We start from the raw sequence: 21,385 nt of genomic DNA, 5'->3' as shown, positions 1-21,385 counted from the left end.
CAGCACACATGACATTCCCAAGTTCCCTCACTCTTTCTTTTTCTCTCATTCTCTCATTTCTCTCTCCTTTCCAGTCTTCGAAGTCTTAAATCTTGCGATTTAATGGCCGGTTTAATGAGAGGTTCTAATGGGAGTTTCCAAAAGGCTAAGTAGAGATTCTGATTTTGAAATGTGGACTTAATAGTGGAAGCCCCTCTCTGCCAGAAATGGATTTTCCCTGGTGCCTCGATGGTGAAGTAGTTAAGCTGCTACTCACAGTGTGTCCAAGTCTTTGTTCTCTTTCTCTCTCTCTCTCTCTCTCTCTCTCTCTTCCTCTCTCCCTTTCTCTTTCTCTCTCTCTTTCTTTCTCTCTCTCTCCCACTCTCTCTCTCTTTATCTCTCTCTCTCTTTCTCTCTTTCTCCCACTCTCCCTCTCTCTCGCTCTTTCTCTCTCTCTCCCTCTCTCTCGCTCTTTCTCTCTCTCTCTCTCTCCCCCTCTTTCTCTCTCTCTTTCTCTCTTCCATTTGGTAATAATAATCAAACCTCCTCACATTCGCTGGTCATAACCAAGGTCATAGACACACAGCTTTTCTCTGATTTCTTACCCAAGCCTTGGCATTGCACTTGGTCAGATGACATTTAGATATTTTAATAAAAGGTTCTGTGTTATGTGATATTTTGTGGCATCTACCGTTCATTGTGTGACAGGGCTTCAAAATACTTATGGTTACCAATACAGTTGCAAAAAAATATTAAAGTGAGTGTGGCCTTGAACACATGCTAGACGTGAACTCCCCAAGGAGAAAGTGGGTATTGCGTTGCATGGTGTGAACAACTGTCTCCTCAACTTACATCTGGATCAAAAGAAAGACGAGAGCAGACCTTGAAACATTTATGAGTTGTGACGGAGCTGACATCCCAGGTCTGGAGCGTTCAGTCAGAGGGGACCCGTCGGGTCCTGAGAGGGTCATCGACAGGGCCAGGATCAAGACAGGCCTGGAGCCTCTGTGGTTTCCTTTAATTTATGCCTTTTATCACTGACACGTGCATGTGTTCACTGGAAAACACTGCTATCCCCTAGGTGAATAGCTGGCGGGTGATAAATAGCTCCTGCTTTCCACTCCATTTGGTCTGAGGCAGCCAACACCCCCACCCGCCCCCCTTCCTCCCCCTCCTATCCACATCCCCTCTCGCTGCTTCCTCTTCAGGCACTGACCTTTGGGATGCTGTCTTTCCCATCCCCCCTAACCGGGGGCCTCATGGGAGCTGTAATGGACTCAACGTTAATTGCCTATTGAAGGACAGAAGCAGTTCCTCGCAGCCTGATTGCAGACTCCCCTGAGAGTACAGCTGTCCGTTTCTGTGACTGTTGCTCTAATGCACACACAGGGTCCATCCGGCAAATTCACTCAGCATGCACTCACACGCACGAACGCGAATACACTAACACGCATACTCACACAAGGAAGCCACACACACACACATGCGCTAATGCACACAGTCCATTTCTTCACATACATACACACAACATATTTACTCTCCTGCTCCTCTGCTTTTATAATGGGAATATTTTCATTTTCATTATGCAAAAGATTCCATCAAACACACACATATCCAAAAGTTGTGTGAGACTATGTCCAGACGTATTTTTGGTGAGGACTCTATCTGTCTTGCCCTGGTTTAGCCGTGCATCTGTCAGACAGACAGCAGAAAGCAGCAGACAGATTGGTCATAATGTGCTCCTCGTGCTTTGTGGTTTCCTGTGCTGTCCCTGCTCTGGGCTCTGTGGTACTCTGGAGCCTTCTGCCAACAGTTAGGGTTCACATAAACACCACCTATCCCAGTAGCCTGGGTGTCATGCTAATTTAGACAGATATCCCATGGTGCGCAGCCAGGGAGGAGAGATTTATCGAGAGCTTCTATGGATTGTTTTTCTATGTTTTATTCTGAGGAATTGAGTTGGATGTGAGGCCAAACTCCGTTAGACCTCTGAGTCCTTCAGGGTCAGTGAATAATACTTGTGTTGTGTGTTGCCATTCCAATAGATAGCTACCCTCACACACACATACAGTAAAAAACAACAAGCATATGGAGAGAAATCCCTAGTTTATGGTGCCTAGTGTGTGTAGCATATCATTTTATTCCACTACCGTATATAGTACCAGTCAAACGTTTGGACACACCTACTCATTCAAGGGTTTTTCTTTATTTTTACTATTTTTTACATTGTAGAATAATAGTGAAGACATCAAAAGTATGAAATAATACATATGGAATCATGTAGTAACCAAAAAAGTGTTAAACAAATAAAAAATATATTTTACATTTGAGATCCTTCAAAGTAGCCACCATTTGGCTTGATGACAGCTTTACACACTCTTGGCATTCTCTCAACCAGCTTCATGAAATAGTCACCTGGAATGCATTTCAATTAACAGGTGTGCCTTGTTAAAAGTTAATTTGTGGAATTTCTTTCCTTCTTAGTGTGTTTGAGCCAATCAGTTGTGCTGTGACAAGGTAGGGGTGGTATACAGAAGATAGCCCTATTTGGTAAAATACCAAGTCCATTTTATGGCAAGAACAGCTCAAATAAGCAAAGAGAAACAACAGTCCATCATTACTTTAAGACATGAAGGTCAGTCAATGCGGAAAATTTCAAGGACTTTGAAAGTTTCTTCAAATGCAGTCGCAAAAACCATCAAGCACTATGATGAAACTGGCTCTCATGTGGACCACCACAGGAAAGGAAGACCCAGATTTGTTTAACACTTTTTTGGTATTGATTCCATATGTGTTATTTCATAGTTTTGATGTCTTCACTATTATTCTAGAAAATAGTACAAATAAAGAAAAACCCTTGAATGAGTAGGTGTTTCCAAACTTTTGACTGGTACTGTATATATATATAATGCGGAGCGGTGAGTAGGTGAAGGTGAACACTTCCCCCCATCCCCTTCTCTCTACCTGAGAGAGAGCAGGCTGTGTGTGAATCGCCCATGGCTGGACCTTGATCACTTCTGGTTTGAAGTTGAAAGTCGGTCCGATTGCTCTGGGGGTAAAAGCAGGCGAGCATTTTCTGCCAGATAGATACGGCCTCTCTTTCTTTCAATGTGTGTTTACTTGCCTGAGCAGTGTTGTCATGGTGAGGCAAATTCAGGCGATGAGCAGGGCCTAACCCAGACAGACCAGACTAGGAGATCTTTACATTTCAGTTAAATTCCTATTTACAGTATACTCTATTACATTTATTTCTCAAGAGATACAGTACACTCTGAAATATCAACCTCGTCAACCATAAAAATCCATTCACGGCAATTAAACTAATGATAATGCATATTTGGTTTGATAGAGTAAATCTATCTGAGCATTATGACTTCATCTTCTTGTAGAGACCAATGAGAGCTGTGTGTTTGTATCTATTTATTTTATTTCACTCTATTGACCGTGGTATTCATCCCTCATTAATTCCTCATATCCATCCCAGTTTCCCTGTGTCTTTCCCAATGGCTTCCTCCACCACAGTCTCTCATCATCTCATAGAGTTTCAGGCTAACTGTTTGGGGAGATATATTGTGACCGAGCACTGCCGCTAATGACGACTCGCCGAGCTGGAGCCAATCAGAGCGGTAATCTTTAATGTTTTTGAAATGCGTTTTGGTTAAGTGGACATGATAAATCATCTACCTTACACACAAGACTAATGCTGTGGAATTGAGCCTGTGATTCAATTACCTGCGGTCTGATGTGTGTGGTGTACTGTATGTGGGAGAGGATAGGGCGCTGTGACTGGGTCTACTGTGCTACTAACTACACAAAGCATGGAAGGATCTCTCGTTAGCGCCGTGAAGTCTCCTAGAGTTAAAGGATGAATCATTTCTCAGCTAGGCCTCTTGAGAAAAGTATGTTAAATGAACTGCAGTGCACACACTGAACAGTACCTCACACTTGTAGCTCCTTTAATAGCTAAGAGAATGTGATTGGGAATTCTCATAATATGTTGAGAGAGCAGATGTTTATTAGGTAACTGCAAGTGGTCTTTCTTATTGCTGTCCTCTAACACTGTAACAGTGAGTGATGGTTGTCTTAAGGGTTTATCATAGTCCAAAACGTGTACACGAATGCACTGCAGTGTTTGTAGAATATTGGACCGTTGGCTTTCATACTTCTTGAATTCTCAGGGGAAAGTTATTTTTCCAACTGTCAACACATTCAAATGAATAGATGTGTTGGTATCTGAGATGCTTTGATTGGGAATTGTGGGGGGGTGCACATTCGGGCTGTGCGACTCGCCGAGCTGGAGCCAATCAGAGAGCGGTGATCTTTAATGTTTTTGAAATGCGTTTTGGTTAAGTGGACATGTGCGTTCCCCGCGGATGGTGGTCTCAGAGCCACGTAGCTATGTCAAAATGAGATGCCGGACTATCGCGTTTCAGCATCTGTAGACTATTATTTACACTTTAGACACATGGGGTTCAACTAATATCCCCAATGGGTTTCTGTGCAGCACAGAGTTGCAGTCTTGAGTCTTTTCCCGCAAAGCTTTGGCTATAGGTCTCCGTGGAGATGAGGTCAAATAACCACTTCTTGTGAATTTCAAGAACTTTAGTTTGAGGCCTAAACCAACCATCTTAAAAATGAGGCCCTAATCTCTGGATTTCACATGTCTGGGCAGGAGCGCAGCCATGGGTGGGCCTGGGAGCCAATCAGAATGAGTTTTTCCCAACAAAAGAGCTTTATTACAGACAGAAATACTCCTCAGTTTCATCAGTTGTCCGGGCGGAGTGGTTACACGTGGTCTGCGGTTTTTAGTCCGGTTAGATGTCCTGCCAAATTCTCTAAAACAACGTTGGAGGCGGCTTATGGTAGATAAATGTACATTACATTCTCTGGTAACAGCTCTGGTGGACATTCCTGGAGTCAGCATGCCAATTGCATGCTCCCTCAAAACGTGAGACTTCTGTGGCATTCTGTTCTGTGACAAATCTGCACATTTTAGAGTGGCCTTTTATTGTCCCCAGCACAAGGTGCACCTGTGTAATGATCCTGCTGTTTAATCAGCTTCTTGATATGCCACACCTGTCAGGTGGATGGATTATCTTGGCAAAAGAGAAATGCTCACTGATAGGGATGTAAACAAATTTGTGCACAAAGTTTTAGAGAAATAAGCTTTTTGTGCATATGGAACATTTCTGGGATATTTTATTTCATCTCATGAAACATGGGACCAACACTTTACATGTTGCGTTTGTATTTTTGTTCAGTATAATCTGAAATAATAATATGTCATTGAACAGCCACTTTCATACGGTAATGCTTGCACACCTTTTTGTATATGTGACTGCAGTGGGAATCGAACCTACGCCCCTGGCACCAGACAGACCCACTGGGTAAAAGTCTGCTTTGACTCTGAGCCCTGTAGTTTTTATATGAGTGTTCAGTTTGTTCATTGACAATAGGTTTCGCATCATTGCCTTACAGAGAGAATAATGTGCTCTTTATGTTTAAGGACTCTTGATGATGTTTAAATGGCTGTTTGTGGTGTTTATCCTCCCCCTTGACAAGCAGAAGATGGTGCTAAAACATGGAAGTCCTGCTTGAGACACTGACTGGGAAATCTGCTCTGTTTCTACTAAGAAACAAACAATCACACCATCCGGAAAACCCAAAGAGCCATCTGCATCTCAATATCTCAATGGTGGTCTTATGACATATGTGACTCACCACCTGGATTCGGTCTTATGTAGCAAAATTTGAAATTGGGTTTGTTGCATTGGTAAAAATAGAGACTCAGAGCTACGAAATGGTATATCATACACTGCATTTTTGAGAAACAATGGCAAAGTAATTCTGCTTTGAAAGTTGATAAACTTGTAAACTCACTTTTGAGAAATGGGCCTTTGAATATTTTGGTACCTACTGGAGAGCTCTCCTGTGTTTACACCCATTCAGCATTGTTCACACCCTCTTAAACCAGCCCCACCCATCTCTTTATGGATTCACATGTGAGGTCATGTGCTAAACAGTGAGATGTGTATTGAAGATTAAGACTAACAGTGGTTGTTGCCTACAATAAGGAACAATTCCAAGTAAACAGAAAGTGTCCAGATAAAAATATTTTATAAATATTAGATGACTCTTACCCAGACACACTTATCTAAATTGATGTGTCATGTGAAAGAAATGCTATAACCCCCAGCCACATCTAGTGGTGGAAAAAGTACTAAATTGTCATACTTGAGTAAAAGTAAAGATACCTTAATAGAAAATGACTGAAGTAAAAGTAAAGAGTCTCAAAAGAGAGAGCGAAAAAGAAGAACAAATGAGAGCATGTAATTGGCTTCTCATTAACTGCATCCTCCAGACCTACATTTTTCCCTCTCCTGCTCGACGAGGCACACTGCCATAACGTCTGTTGATCAGGAGATGCCGAGCAGGGGTTGGAGGAGTGAAAAGTTTTATCTTCAACCGGCATTACCATGCTTGTTTTCTTTCTAAACAACGACGGCCTCCCGTAATGATTGTAAGAAAGCTAATGGCAGGTTTCGGTAGGTGTGAAATGGTTTCTCTGGACTCCACACCCATAGGGAGGATAATGGAGCCATTCAGACCCTCTCTTCTCCAGAAGGGGTACCTTTTGTTACAGCACTCACATGCTACTCCACAGGCTCCTGAAAGGAGACATTTTGTTCAATTTGTCTAAAAGCCACTGGCTTATGTGACAATTGAAAGACTTTGGCTGTTAAAGTTTCTTTAACCCGCTGACTACTGACTGGCTTTTGTTCTGCCCTGTGATCTGTCCATCATTTTTAGAAGGCACATACAAAGAGAAAGTGGGGATGAAAAATAGAGGAGGAGTATAAGGATGGGATACAGGGGCCTGGCTGGGGATCCCGCGTGCCTTCCAGCTCTCTGAAATGATTTGAATTCAGTGGAAGGCGTGAGAAATTGGATGAGTGGAGGAGTGGAGTCTGGATTATGACTAGCCAGTCGCCAAGGCCAGTGTGGCCGTTTCCACACAAACATTGAATCATTGAATTATTCAACAGTACTAACTGACTAAACTCACTTCACTTGCTGTTGTGACTGGCTGAAACCAGGGTTCCTCTGTTCTCTGTGGCAGATTGGGTTATTTATATAGTGTAGGCCCCTGCCATGTAGCTCCATACAATACATCTGTATTATCCTTGACCCAAACGATCTTCATCTTAACTCTTTGGTGAGGTGTAGCTAGGTAATATGATTTGGTTTGGTCCTTTACTTATCTTACCCCTTTGGGTAATTTAATTGACACAATGGTATCTAAGTGTGTGGAGTAGGGATGTACAATGGTTGAAAGTGATGCTATTCCTTGAGGTTTGTCCGTTAAGGATTGTACCCTTTTTTGCCTGTAGCTCAGGACTTGAAGCAAGGATATGCATATTATTGACACCATTTTAAAGGAAACACGTTGACGTTTGTGGAAATGTAAAATTAATGTAGGAGAATATAACACATTAGATCTGGTTAAAGATAATACAAACAAAAAAACATGTGTTTTCTTTCTACATCATCTTTGAAATGCAAGAGAAAGGCCATACTTTCAGATAGAAATCTAGGTGTAATTTAGATTTTGGACACCTGATGGGAGCAGTGTGTGTGCAAAGTTTCAGACTGATCCAGTGAAGAATTACATTACTGCACAATATTTTGTATCAAGATTGCCAAGAGTTTGCCCAAATGTGCCGAATTGGTCAATTGATACATTTTCAGGTATATAACTATAGAGAACATACAAAAATGCTATGGTAATAAAGAATTTCAGTTTACACACTCTCAGGAATGTCATACATGATGGATCATTAACTTATACACTAACTTTCACACATCTAGATGGCCGGGAGGGGTGGGTGTGGAGCCAGAGACAGCAGTGGGGTTCAAACTGTAGACCCCAGTTCCTACATTTGAACATAAAAATGGATGTAATCAAACAAAACTGTGCTTCATTGAATCTCTGGGACCCTCAGGATGACAAATCAGAGCAAGATTACTGAATGTAAGTACATTATTTACCTTCAGAGGTGAATGTATCAAACCAGTTTCCGTGATAAACGTTTTTTTGTTGTTGTGGACTCTCCTCAAACAATAGCATGGTATTTCCTCACTGTAATAGCTACTGTTAATTTGACACTGCAGTTAGATTAACAAGAATTTAAGCTTTCTGCCCATATAAGACATGTCTATGTCCCGGAAAGTTGGCTGTTGTATACAACGTCATTCTAGTCACATTAGCACACGTTAGCAATGGCTTTCCCGATTTAGGGACAATCTGGTGCCCGTAGAGGTTAATAACACTCTCCTCCTCAAAAAATGAATAAAATCACTGCAATAAATCACAGTCAATACATGTCATATGGGGGTTCCCTGTGCATCCAACCATTCTGACATTAATATAACAGCCACACACACATACGGAATGTAAATCATCACTACATAGGGTTCTCTGCTTTTATATTAATTATTAGTGAGTGAGGATGTAACTGTCCCTGATGCACATGCAAAACAAGAGATGCACAAAGGAGGGCCAGCCAACCAGAAAAATGTATTACGTCTTTATTGAAATGAACACGGAATAGAGGAGCCACGATATCCCTTTAAACAATGTCAAGAGAGAGATTCCACAGCATATAGGTTTTACATGGCAGGTCCCAGCAGTGCTGGGAGAGAGAAGGAGTTTTGTATTAAAAAAACATGAACCGCTGTTATCTCTTCTTTAATCGTGCTCTGTGTGTATAAGTGTACAGTGCATTCGGAAAGTATTCAGACCCCTTGACTTTTTCCAAATTTTGTTACGTTACAGCCTTATTCGAAAATTCGACTGCTTGGGTATGACGCTACAAGCTTGGCACACCTTTATTTGGGGAGTTTCTCTCATTCTTCTCTGCAGATCCTCTCAAGCTCTGTCAGGTTGGATGGGGAGCGTCGCTGCACAGCTATTTTCAGGTCTCTCCAGTGATGTTTGATCGAGTTCAAGTCTGGGCTCTGGCTGGGCTACTCAAGGACATTCAGAGACTTGTCCCGAAGCCACTCCTGCATTGTCTTGGCTGTGTGCTTAGGGTCGTTGTCCTGTTGGAAGGTGAACCTTCACCCCAGTCTGAGGTCCTGAGCGCTCTGGAGCAGGTTTTCATCAAGGATCTCTTGTTATTTTACTCTGAACACCTTTCCCTCGATCTTGACTAGTCTCCCTGTCCCTGCCGCTGAAAAACATCCCCACAACATGATGCTGCCACCACCATGCTTCACCATAGGGATGGTGCTAGATTTCCTCCAGACGTGACGCTTGGCATTCAGGCCAAAGAGTTCAATATTGGTTTCATCAGACAAGAGAATCTTGTTTGTTTCTCATGGTCTGAGAGTCTTTAGGTGCCTTTTGGCAAACTCCAAGCGGGCTGTCATGTGCCTTTTACTGAGGAGTGGCTTCCGTCTTGCCAGTCTACCATAAAGACCTGATTGGTGGAATGCTGCAGAGATGGTTGTCCATCTGTGTTTTTTATTTGTAATTAATTTGCACCCCAAAAAATATTATAATATTAAGTATTGTGTGTAAATTGATGATGATTTTTTTATTTAATACATTTTAGACTGTAACGTAACAAAATGTGGAAAAAGTCAAGTGGTCTGAATACTTTCCAAATGCAATGTATGTGCGTGCGTATCTGCTTGTTTTAAGTCAAGCATGAAACAGTTAAATCGCAGACCGAGGCAGGCCCCCGTGCCATTCATCTCAGGAGCTGAATTTTTCATGTGGTAATTAAAATGTGTAGGTCAAGTCTCCCATGACACCTATTTCTGCTAATACGGGGGGAAAACCTGTCGCACTCGTTAACTCTGCTCTTTTGCCGAGCCGAGGTTTAAAGGATGAAGGGTGACATTTTCTCCCATTTTCTAAATTAACGTGATTGATCTGCCTAACAAGAACAAAGTTAGGCTTCCAAATACCACATGATAAAAAGATTAAGCCTTTAAATGGCTTTCCAAATGCAATCTTTATTACTAGGCCTGGAGCGAAGGCATTGAACTTTCAATTAGAATTTCTAATAGGCTGTTGCCTGGAAAGTATAAAATGTTGCTATACAGCTATATAGATCGTGAAAGGGTCTTATTTCTGGGGCCAGGGTGTGTAACCTAGAAATCCCTCAGACCAAATGGCTGTACAGAAAAAACACTGTCGGCAGCCATGTTTTAGCGCACGTGCCAAAGTCATTCCATGGAGGGCCGAGTGTCTGTGGATTTTTGTTCCACCCTTGTACTCGATTGATGAATTAAAGTCCCTGATTAGTAAGGAACTCCCCTCACCTGGTTGTCTAGCTCTTAATTAAAAGGAAAACCCAAAACCCAGCAGACACATAGTATAAAGGATATATATTTATTGAGGCAAGCATGTGTTTTCTCTCAAGCCTGTACATATTCAGGTGGTTTTAATTGTGATTGTTAGAAGATGTGATAGCGTTACTTTAACCGGCATTATGTCGAGCCACCTTTGTAATCCATGGTAATTTCACCAAAGCCTTTTGATCCCTGTATCCTTTTTTGTGGTTAAGTGTTTTAATCTGTGTCATTTTTAGTTATTTCTTTTCTCCTCTCCTTTTTTTCTTTCTTTCTGGCTTAGTTTCTTTGATGTCGTTCCAAGGTCTGGTTCTTTTGTTGGTCTTAATTTCCAAGTTTCTTAATTTCCAAGTTAAAAGACTGTTTCTAATTTTCAGTGAGTGATCTCAGCGTCTAAATCCAATGTAATTGTCTCTAATGCCGTATTAACTGTTGTCAAAATATTTTTGCGTTATGTCATCCTAATTCAATCTGCTATTTCTAGTGTCATGCTTGAAGGCAGTCAGGCCTGTTTTTGGTTTACTGTACTCTCTCTTTATCTCTCTCTCTCCGTCTCGCTCTATCTTGCTTTCTCTCTCTATCTGTCTGTCTCTCTCTCTCTCTTTCTCTCTCTCAGCCTTGATTCTCTCTGTCTCCGTTGTTCTCTCTTACCCTTTCACACACACACTCTCTCTCTCTATCTGTAGGCGATTGTCAGCCTTCAGAGAGAGAGGCATCAGAATACAATTTGTCAGGACTCTAACAGCCCATTCCATTCAGACTGTGGGGTTAGCGTTCTGTTTATGTTATACTGCATTCAAACTGAACAACATTACATCCCCCATCTGCCAATCTCCAGTAATCTTCTTTAATTGCGGTAATTAAACTATATTTACATGTGCAGAATACTTGTAATTTAGCAAATTGCACTCTCCTCTCTGCACATTTAATCAGTGCAGGGAGCTGCAGTGAGTGGAGAGGAATGGAGTGATTTCAGTCTTTTGATTTCAGTGGTGGGCTGTGTGTTTCTGACAGGGTAAGTGGACCAGCGCCCGGGGGCTCGGTGAGGTTAGGAAAACAAGCCGTTGGAGAGGTATTGTCATTGGGCTCTGATTGCAGCTCATGTGCCTAATTACAGGGCTCCTTTGTGAAGCCTACCAAAGCGCAGTAGACACGTGTGTGTTAGTAGTGTGTGTGTTTGTGTGTGTGTGTGTGTGTGTGTGTGTGTGTGTGTGTGTGTGTGTGTGTGTGTGTGTGTGTGTGTGTGTGTGTGTGTGTGTGTGTGTGTGTGTGTGTGTGTGTGTGTGTGTGTGTGTGTGTGAGGGCAGCAGAGTTGTAAATGATAGGCAATTGAGGGACACAATTTTGTGTTTCACACTCTTAGACTACATTTTTGTTCTAGATACTTTTGCCGTTTTTACAGTTCTAGCAGTATAATCAGCAAGCAAAAGATCTATTTTATTTTTAGCAGATTCGTCAATGAGGTATTTAGATCACCTGTGCTGTTTGACCAAGTGCAAGAAGTTAAAAGAGGGTATTAAATCCAGATCTGAGACTCTCAGCTATTGAAACAACTAATGTTGTAATGAAAACGTCATCCAGCCTGTTTGACAGTGGAATAACAGCATGATTGCTCTCAGATTAATGGTATTAGCTAGGGATTAATACGGAATAGGGCATTTGTTAAGCAGCAGTTGCATGATATTAGTATTCCTAAATAGCTTTATGATGCCCTAGTACTACATGATGGTGGAATAGTTGTGTCTAAAGGCGTCTGAACCCACTAAAGTCATTTTCTCATCTATTTCTATGGTCGTACAGTAAGTGTATCAAACACGTCTACTCTGCACTTTTCTCAGTTTTAGTCATTTGCTAATTTACATAACCTCTGAGGCCAGGCCACATTCTGTCATTTGGTGCAGTTGACTTGACTTTCATCCCCGTTGTTAGTGGCAATGACTAAGTCCAGGACATCAGACACACAGCCTGGCCAACAGCGTCATCATTTTAGTCAGAGGAGGAGGAGACACGAGTCCCCGCGGGGAGTGACTGGGTTTATCCTGTGTGTTGTTGTTCTAGAGTAGCTAGCTACCATTAGGCTAATTACAGCCCTGTATCCCTGTGAAAGCCCCTATCAGGCCAGATGGAAGCTCTGTGGATGGAACAGCAGTTTGAGGTCAAAGGGTTCCTGCCCCCCTGGTGAGGCAGAGGTATAGGGAGACCTATAGGGTGACATGGCTGCTGAGGTAATTGGTGTGGTCATAGAAAGCTTCACCCCGCCTAGAGTGGCTTATTATCGCCTACATGCCTGTACCATTACACATCATCGGACCAATGGTTGCGTGCTACATCATTGACTGTGCCGTCGGGCACCAGATTGCTTATAATATGGTTAGCTGATACATAAAATACCTTTCCAGGCGTTGTAAGATCTGGCATGCGTCAGCAACGCTTGGGCAGAGGAACATTTTTATTTGAGTATTTTTTATTTCACCTTTATTTAACCAGGTAGGCCAGTTGAGAACACGTTCTCATTTACAACCGCAACCTGGCCAAGATAAAGCAAAGCAGTGCGACACAAACAACACAGAGTTACACATGGGATAAACAAACGTACAGTCAGAAACACAATCGAAAAATCTATATACAGTGTGTGCAAATGTAGTAAGATTAGGGAAGTAAGGCAATAAATAGGCCATAGTGGCGAAATAATTACAATTTAGCAATTAACACTGGAGTGATAGATGTGCAGAAGATGAATGTGCAAGTAGAGATACTGGGGTGCAAAGGAGCAACAACAAAAAAATAACAATATTGGGATGAGGTAGTTGGGTGGGCTATTTACGGATGGGCTGTGTACAGGTGCAATCATCGGTAAGCTGCTCTGACAGCTGATGCTTAAATTTAGTGAGGGAGATATAAGAATCCAGCTTCAGTGATTTTTGCAATTCATTCCAGTCATTGGCATCAGAGAACTGGAAGGAAAGGCGGCCAAACGAGGAGTTGGCTTTGGGGATGACCAGTGAAATATACCTGCTGGAGCGCGTGCTACGGGTGGGTGCTGCTATGGTGACCAGTGAACTGAGATAAGGCAGGGCTTTACCTAGCAAAGACTTATAGATGACCTGGAGCCAGTGGGTTTGGCGACGAATATGAAGCAAGGGCCAGCCAACGAGAGCATACAAGTCGCAGTGGTGGGTAGTATATGGGGCTTTGGTGACGAAACGGATGGCACTGTGATAGACTGCATCCAATTTGCTGAGTAGAGTGTTGGAGGCTATTTTGTAAATGCCCATATGTCTATATGTCCCTTTTTGATCCACCTTATGTATTCAAATGTTTCATCCTATTGCCAGTGGATTTGGCTTATTGCAGAGAAGGATGGGTTCCTCTGATTGGTTGGTATATATGGCTGCCACAGCTCTGAAATAAAGAGTAGGATGTGATTTGTGTGAATATAAAAGGCTTCTGTATAGCTCTGAACTAGAGAGAGAGTGGTTCCAGCAGTAGTAGTGCAAATGATATCCTAAGACGGACGAAGCCCCAAATCCTCATTAGCTGAAGAGTAGTTCCTTCTAATTAGTTTCCATTCAGTGTAATTAGCATGGATGAGGCTAATCATGGGATGGGAAACCAATCTAACGCTTGGGATACAACGTCCTTGGCCTCTCTTTCATGCTCCGGTTCAGAGCATTTTGATGGTTTTTTTCAGGTGCAGTTAGTTGTCTCTTTCATAAGCTTTTTGTATTAAAAAATAACCATTGATTTTGTGTCGAACAATGCTAGCTGCCTGCACTCTTACAGTAATGAAGGCCGATTCATTTGAGGTAGTTTGAAGGAAAAAAATTACAAGACGTATTTTCTAGCTAGTTTACTTTAAAGGCAAGGTCAAGCATGAGGCAGAGAAAGATGACATTGTGAGGAAGGCTATGTCTGTTTGGTCCTAAAACATGAGGTCAGCCTAACATGAAAGGCATGCCAGGCCACAGCTCTTTGTTAGAATGTTATTACCATAGTTATCCTGGCTCTATTCACTACTGCTGTGGCCCTGTAATTCATTCTGAAGGAGAAGTGTGCCATTGCATCAGGATTTGATAGAAGCCCCCTTTTATGTCAATGGATTTCATATTTTGGCAGCAGCGCGTTCTCGTTCGTACTTCGAACCTTTAGAAGGCAGGGGAAATAAATAATAGAAGAAAAAGCAGGATATTGACATCTGACAGTTGTATGATGTTGTGCTAGGCTGTATTTTTATTCCTTTGACTTTGACTTGTTTTCACTGACTGATCAAACCCACGTTAATGGCTCTGCTTGTGCTACACAAATGAGACGACCAGAGGAGAACAAAGGCAAAATGATTGGAGGAGAATGGCACTGATGCACTGTTGTTATAAGTGTGCAGGAATATGATTGATACTCTCGTCTTGTCTTATCAGGCCCTAGAGAGAGATAGGCTCTAGTAATGTTGCATTCGCTGCCAATCAACCCCTTGTCTTGTTGTCTCCCAATGGTTACTCTGCCAACCAAGCTCTATCCAACCAATCTGCTACAGCTGCCTTAGATGCAAAATATATATATATATTTTTTTGTACTCTCGCTTTTGATTTAAGCAAACAAAAACAGAGCTAAGATAAGTACTCCCAAATGTCATATACGGGGGATGTTTGCAGGATATGAGCTTTTGATTAGATTTTCTCCCTTGTGGTTTTAAATACCAGCTATCTGTGTCTTTACTGTTTCTTTATTGATACCAAATCCCTGCATTGATCCCTCTAAATCACTCTCCACAAATGTCCTCGCGCCTAATCTCTTGGCCGGAGACAAAGGGACGTGCACGCCGCCCAACCAACCCAGCCTCAGACCCAGATCACGGCTGTGAGTCTGCTGCTTTCCCCAAAATGCCGAGGGCAGCATCTCCCTGGCTCGCCTCTCTGAGCGGTGGATAGCTCCCTGATCTAAAGCAGAACCATGTTTTTCTCCAGCTCAGTGTTATTGTGGCAGTGATTATGTGAGAATGAGAAGCGCTGGATGGGCTGGATCAGGCTAAATTAGATACATACACAGTCCGAGAAAACACCAGATAGTATCATATGACTGGTATATATTTCAACATTTCACTCCATCATTTTTTTCCTTCTTTCTTTTCTTCTCGTCTTTTATTATTTATTTTTCCGTCCTTAGGCTGGATGGATGGTCTTGTGAAATGAAGCGTTCGACATGAACTTTTGCCATATGCCTGTAGTACTGCCAAAAATATTTAGAGCAGCTCTTTTCCTTCGCCAAGTATTCAGCCATCTGCTCAAGTCCTTAACCAGCGGCCCCTAGGACTTCATCAAGCCCTAACTGTGAAGTCAAATGGCTTTCTAACATCTCTCAAGTCAAAGCAATTGCACTGAGCTGATTTACTAGACTGGCCATATCAATCACATATGTATTTTATTATCCTCTAGATCATTGTCGTGGTTACGATATTTGTTCTGTGATTTGGGCAAAGTCTTTCCTCAGAACTATTTTCATGCGTCGCTGAATAGGTGGCTCATTTTGAAATTTAACCAGGAAAAATGGAGGGTCGGTGAAAATATTCCAAAAGCTTACACAGATAAGGTCATTTCTGTTTTACTACTGTGTGTTTGTTTGTGTGTAGGGATGAAGGTAAAGACGTCTGGATGGCTAAACCAGCTACTGGAGTCAGACAGTATAAAGTGCCTCTTTACTAGCACTTATTTTCTCCAGTTATATGGGCCACACAGCCTACTGGCAGAGTAAGAGAGAGGCACAGCCTACTGGCGGAGTAAGAGAGAGGCACAGTGCTTTTATAACCAGAACCTAGTTATATGGGCCGTACAGCCTACTGGCGGAGTAAGAGAGAGGCACAGTGCTTTTATAACCAGAACCTAGTTATATGGGCCGTACAGCCTACTGGCGGAGTAAGAGAGAGGCACAGTGCTTTTATAACCAGAACCTAGTTTCTGGGCCGCACAGCCTGCTGGCGGAGTAAGAGAGAGGCACAGTGATTTTATAACCAGAACCTAGTTATATGGGCCGCACAGCCTACTGGCGGAGTAAGAGAGAGGCACGTGCTTTACAGTGCACAGCCTACTGGCGGAGTAAGAGAGAGGCACAGTGCTTTTATAACCAGAACCTAGTTATATGGGCCGTACAGCCTACTGGCAGAGTAAGAGAGAGGCACAGTGCTTTTATAACCAGAACCTAGTTATATGGGCCGTACAGCCTACTGGCGGAGTAAGAGAGAGGCACAGCGCTTTTATAACCAGAACCTAGTTTCTGGGCCGCACAGCCTACTGGCGGAGTAAGAGAGAGGCACAGTGCTTTTATAACCAGAACCTAGTTTATGGGCCGCACAGCCTGCTGGCGGAGTAAGAGAGAGGCACAGTGCTTTTATAACCAGAACCTAGTTATATGGGCCGTACAGCCTACTGGCGGAGTAAGAGAGAGGCACAGCGCTTTTATAACCAGAACCTAGTTTCTGGGCCGCACAGCCTGCTGGCGGAGTAAGAGAGAGGCACAGTGCTTTTATAACCAGAACCTAGTTATATGGGCCGTACAGCCTACTGGCGGAGTAAGAGAGAGGCACAGTGCTTTTATAACCAGAACGAGGGTCTGAGCATGAGCTGCCTGCACCAGCCAGCACAGGAGAAGAGATGGCTTTTGTATGGAGAGGAGGAACATCATTATGCAGTACGCAGGACACCATTATTAGCCCCATTACACACAATGACAGCCAGGCATTCATTCTCCTCTACCTGCTTTTTAAAACAACCAATAAATAATGAGAGGCTCCATCTAGCAGCGGAGAAAGAGGGAAAAGGTCATTACAGGCTTGGCCGCCATTTGTCAAAATTATTTCATAATCTCGGTTCGCGAGGAGAAATTTTGCTTAGTTAATTGTAGATGGGACCACTGAACATAAATTCCCATTAGGAATCAATTTGTTACACTCCGCAGCCGGTGACCCCACCCCCTCCCTGGCTGGCTGGTTGGCTCACTCTGTTGGGCTTGTTTTGACCAGCACGACTGCTAGACCTACCATAGCAGTTTATTAGCATTGAATTCAATAAGCTTCACATACACTGCTCTGTTGTTACTTGGTCATGCATATATACTGTGAACATTTAAGGGAGCATTACATGCATACCGTACAGTAAGCTAATAGTTCCTTTATCAAATCATGTACAGTGCCTTCAGAAAGTATTCACACCTCTGTTACAGCCTGAATTTAAAATAAATTACATTTAGTGTCACGTCCTGACCAGTAAAGGGGTTATTTGTTATTGTAGTTTGGTCAGGACGTGGCAGGGGGTGTTTGTTTTATGTGGTTCGGGGTTTGTTGGGTTATGTTATTATGTAAGAGGGGTGTTTGTTTAGAGTGTTCCGGGGTTTTTGGGCTATGTTCTATGTTAGTATATTTCTATGTTTATCTAGTATGTCTAGTTCTATGTTTAGTTTATGGGTTTGACCTTCAATTGGAAGCAGCTGCTCCTAGTTGCTTCTAATTGAAGGTCCTATTTAAGAGAGGTGTTTTTCTGTGGGATGTTGTGGGTGGGTAGTTGTCTCCTGTTTAGTGTCTGAGCACCTGATAGGACTGTTAGTGTCGGTCGTTTGTTTTGTATACGTGATTTGTTTGTTTTTCCGTCTTCACATTAAAAAGAAGATGAGTATACACGTTCCCGCTGCGTTTTGGTCTGATCGTTACGACACCCGTTTCATTTAGATGTTTTTGTCACTGGCCTACACACAATACCCCATAATATCAAAGTGGAATTTTGTTTTTGATTTTTTATACATGTATTAGAAATGAAAATCTGAAATGTCTTGAGTCAATAAGTATTCAACCCCTTTGTTATGGCAAGCCTAAGTAAGTTCAGGAGTAAAAATGTGCTTAACAAGTCACATAATAAGTTGCATGAACTCAGTCTGTGTGCAACAATAGTGTTTGACTACCTCATCTCTGTACCCCACAATACAATTATCTGTAAGGTCCCTCAGTCGAGCTGTGAATTTCAAACACAGATTCAACTACAAAGACCAGGGAGGTTTTCAAGTGCTTCACAAACAAGGGCACCTCTTGGTATGGTGAGCATGGTGAAATTATTTTACTGAACAAAAATATAAACGCAACATGCAACAGTTTCAAAGATTTTACTGAGTTACAGTTCATATAACGAAATCAGTAAATTGAAATAAATGAATTAGGCCCTAATCTATCGATTTCACATGACTGGGAATACAGATATGAATCTGTTGGTCACAGATACCTTAAAAAAAAAAGGTAGGGGCGTGGATCAGAAAACCACAACGTTGACATCAGCAAACCGCTCCCCCACATGACGCCATACACATGGTCTGCAGTTGTGAGGCCGGTTGGATGTGCTGCCTAATTCTCTAAAACGATGTTGGAGGCGGTTTATGGTAGAGAAATTAACATTCAATTCTCTGACAACAGCTCTGGTGGACATTCCTGCAGTCAGCATGCCAATCTGTGGCATTGTGTTGTGTGACAAAACTGCACATTTTTGAGTGGCCTTTTATTGTTCCAATCACAAGGTGCACCTATGTAATGATCATGCTGTTTAATCAGCTTCTTGATATGCATCACCTGTCAGGTGGATGGATTGTCTTGGCAAAGGAGAAATGCTTACCAGTAGGGATGTAAACAAATTTGTGCACAATATTTGAGAGAAATAAACTTTCTGTGCGTATGCAACGTTTCTGGGATATTTTATTTCATCTCATGAAACATGGGACCAACACTTTACAGTGTAATTACACTCTTGGATGGTGTATCAATACACCCAGTCACTACAAAGATACAGGCGTCCTTCCTAACTCAGTTTCCGGATAGGAAGGAAACCGCTCAGGGATTTTACCATGAGGCCATTGGTGACTTTAAAAAGCTAGAGTTTAATGGCTGTGGTAGGAGAAAACTGAGGATGGATCAACAACATTATAGTTACTCCACAATACAAACATAATTGACAGAGTGAAAAGAAGTAAGCCTGTACAGAATAAAAATATTCCAAAACATGCATCCTGTTTGCAACAAGGCTCTAAAGTAATACTGCAAAAAATGTGGCAAAGCAATTCACTTTTTGTGCCAAATGTGTTATTTTTGGGGCAAATGCAATACAACACATTACTGAGTAACACTCCATATTTTCAAGCATGGTGCTGGCTCCCAGACACTGGGAGATTAATTCACCATTCAGCAGGACAATAACCTAAAACACAAGGCTAAATCTACACTGGAGTTTCTTACCAAGAATACAGTGAATGTTTCCCTGTGGCTGAGTTACAGTTTTCACTTAAATCTACTTGAAAATCTATGGCAAGAGCTGAAAATGGTTGTCTAGCAATGATCAACAACCAATTTGACAGAGCTTGAAGAATTTTGAAAATAATAATGGCAAATGTTGCACAATCCAGGTGTGGAAAGCTCTTCGAGACACACAGCTGTAATCACTGCCAAAGGGGCTTCTACAAAGTATTGACTCAGGGGTATGAAAATTAGATCTTTCTCATTTTAATTTTCAATACATTTGATACAATTTCTAAAAACATGTTTTCACTATGGGCTATTGTTTGTAGATGGATGAAAAAATTATCAATTGAATACATTTTTAATTAAGGCTGTAACACAACAAAAAGTGGAATAAGCAAAGGGGTATGAATACTTTCTGAAGGCACTGTATGCCTCTAAAGATCCACGTTATGCCTTCATAAATGTCAATCCAATTTCCATAAACCAATGTGGTTTCTCCCTTCATAGTTTCACATTGCTCAGCTCTGACTGTCTATAGATGTGTGATCTAGAGTTCACGGGGAAGGTCACCCTGGATAAATGCTCTGTGATTGGTAACTAACTTGTGGAACTGTGTAATGCCGTATAATTGCCCATCAGCCTCTATCACAGTGACCTGTTTACCAACCAACTGACCGCAGGTCAGGAGTCACCTGAGATTTCTGGACCCTCCCTATCAGTCGTTGTGTTATCTAAAGGCCCCCTCACCTCACATGGGGCCTCATTTATAAACAATGCTTACATTTCACACTAAATATATGCGTCCGCCATTTCTTTAAAGATTACGTATGTATAAAAATATTGATTTATAAACTTGGCATACTCCATACATACACGTTTCCCGTTATAAATCACACCTGTCGTAAAACTGTACGCATGTGAATGAGTATTATAATTCCACCTGCAAAATGCCCTCCATTCATTCACCTTTTAGGATGACAATATCACCATTTATTTGCTGTATAATTTGGAACTATTGGAATTAGGCCACAGCAGTTTCTAAAAGAAAGAGCAAAGGCAAATCTTATCAAATGTTTTTGGAGGTGGTGGCAGAATATTTTAATATTTTGCAGTAACTTACACTGTATTTGGCAAAGGACAGTGACAGTTTCTGAAAACAATTGCTAACTGTTGTGGACCTGTCAGCAGAACGTTTGAATTCAACAATGCTTTGTATTGACTTGTCCACCATCCTAAATATGCTGGACTGCCAGCAAATTCTGAAAGTTGTCTCGCCTACTCAAAATAATTGGAATTACAGTAGGCTACAGTAGTTGTATGCATGCTTAACTGTAAAATATCAACTGTCTGTTCACTTGTTAAATTTGACTGTATTTTATAAATTGCGCTGCCTATGGGATCGCATATGCTACAGAAAAACATGAAATACATAGCCTATCTATTTACTAAATGAGAGATATGCATGGTAATTTGTTGTATGGCTATTTCAGGAATGCATCATGGCCCAAAAAGGTGAAATAGTAAATTCCAAAAACAAAACACAGATTTTTGCTCTTCTCACTAATGGCAAATAGCTGCATCTTGTTATTATGTTTTCCTTAAAAAATATATATATTTTACAAATAAGCGTGTCATCATATTCCCCATTTGCAAAATACTTACTTACCTGCTTGCAATACAATACTTCAACCACTATAAAATGTGCGTATTCATGGTCTGGTGTTTGCGTGGAGGTAAGCACATTCTCATGCCAAGGTCAGTTTTTATAAATGCCAACTTTTGCTG

The 21,385-nt window shown here is 41.8% G+C and overlaps 1 protein-coding gene across 9 annotated transcripts in view; it reads left to right on the top strand.

Moving 5' to 3' along the window:
- The window catches only part of LOC106603524 (autism susceptibility gene 2 protein), a 505,996-nt gene that overhangs the window by 295,688 nt on the left and 188,923 nt on the right, over nt 1–21,385 (top strand). The window lies entirely within an intron of this gene.

The sequence above is a fragment of the Salmo salar genome, chromosome ssa04 (genome assembly GCF_905237065.1).
Source record: "Salmo salar chromosome ssa04, Ssal_v3.1, whole genome shotgun sequence".
In the NCBI taxonomy this organism is placed as follows: domain Eukaryota; kingdom Metazoa; phylum Chordata; class Actinopteri; order Salmoniformes; family Salmonidae; genus Salmo; species Salmo salar.
The sequence above is the reverse complement of the archived record's forward strand: the minus strand, read 5'-3'. Positions and strand labels throughout refer to the sequence as shown.